We start from the raw sequence: 1,469 nt of genomic DNA on the forward strand, positions 1-1,469 counted from the left end.
TTTTTCCTGTCTAAAAAATAGAGTACTCATATTGATCTATGTCTATGTTTGTACTGATGTATTTTTCACAGAGTAGTTTTGAATGGTTCCGAAAAAAAGAGTACTTTGAATGGATGTCTTTATGATTTTATACTTGCTCCCATATTTTAAGAGTAATTTTGAATACGGTGAGAATCATCGTGCTGTTTTTCTGTCTGAAAAACTGAGTACTCGTACTGATCTATGTGTGTGTTTGTACTGAGGTACTTTTCAAAGTAATTTTGAATGGTTCCAAGAAAAGAGTACTAGCACTGATGTTCATATGGATTTGTACTGAGCATGTTTTCACATACTAGACTTCACTTTATTTTTTGGGTATCATAGTCCCCGAACTTGCATGGTTTATATCGCTGAACTGAATGATATTTTTTAAAAGGAAAAAATGTGTGTGTTTGTTTTTTAACTCAATTTTCTTGCAAGATGTTTTGGACTTCTCTTGTTTTGTGACTTAACTTTTACCATTTGATTTTTCATTGTGTTTCATGTTGTTTGAGCTTTTCTCAAACTTATTTGGGACGTCGTGTTGAACTTGCAACTTTTTTATTTGTGAACTTGCTATGTTTTTACAGTGCTAATATGCACGAGAGCAGGGCGAGGCAACGATAGAAGGAAGCTACGTGTGATGATCGTGGAAGCACTACAGGGCTGAGCCACAACAATGGTTGATGGCAAGCCGGCACGTCACGACGTGTGGCGGAGAGGCATGGGGATGAGTGGGCGGCACACTAACATTTCACTTGAGATGCGCCTGCTAGACTGACCTCATTATCCCATCTGGACAAATCAGTTGCAGAACTTGGACGTCAGCGTCACAAAATACCAAAAGCTAACGTTCTTTTATTTTTCAAATTGATCATTGTTTTTAATTCCTACTGATCAATATTTTTGATTCAAACCATTTTTTATTCTTGTATGCACATCAAGGTGTCATGTACTATACCTTTGAAGAAGTAGCAATCATCTCATCATATACATAAATTTTCTTGTCCGAACTTATGGTATCATCATCACTGAACCTGCATGGTTTCTGTTGCTGAACTAAAATAAACTTTTACCCAAATAAATGTGAACATTGGGACATTTGTACAACAAGAACTGAATCTAATACCAATATTGAACTTGCAGGTTTCATCTAGCTACCAACGTCAAATTTACTGATCCTAAAATCAATCACCACCACAAGACAATAAAGTTCTCCAAATGGTTGCTCGAGGAAGAGCTAGCTGCTGAATCCGATCACATTTACCGCTGGGAACAGCCAACCACTAGTTTGTAGAGGGATTTAGCGACGTCGGCAGCCGCCATCTTGCACCTGAGAATCAAACCAAATATTCAGGCGGATAAATAAGTGCACAAGAGATATTTCTTTAGCAAGACATTTTCACGGAACAGGCAAACCAAACTTTTTCAATGAACACGCAAATCAATTT

The 1,469-nt window shown here is 37.3% G+C and overlaps 1 protein-coding gene across 2 annotated transcripts in view; it reads right to left on the bottom strand.

Annotated features, from left to right (window-relative positions):
* Positions 1-1,007: 1,007 nt before the first annotated feature.
* The window catches only part of LOC125508188, a 56,497-nt gene continuing 56,035 nt past the window's right edge, over positions 1,008-1,469 (bottom strand). For both annotated transcript variants that reach the window (XR_007283249.1, XR_007283242.1), the window contains exon 6: positions 1,008-1,351. The gene's annotated coding sequence lies outside the window, so the exon portion shown is untranslated. The remainder of the gene's footprint in view (positions 1,352-1,469) is intronic.

The sequence above is a fragment of the Triticum urartu genome, chromosome 5 (assembly GCF_003073215.2).
Source record: "Triticum urartu cultivar G1812 chromosome 5, Tu2.1, whole genome shotgun sequence".
Classification (NCBI taxonomy): domain Eukaryota; kingdom Viridiplantae; phylum Streptophyta; class Magnoliopsida; order Poales; family Poaceae; genus Triticum; species Triticum urartu.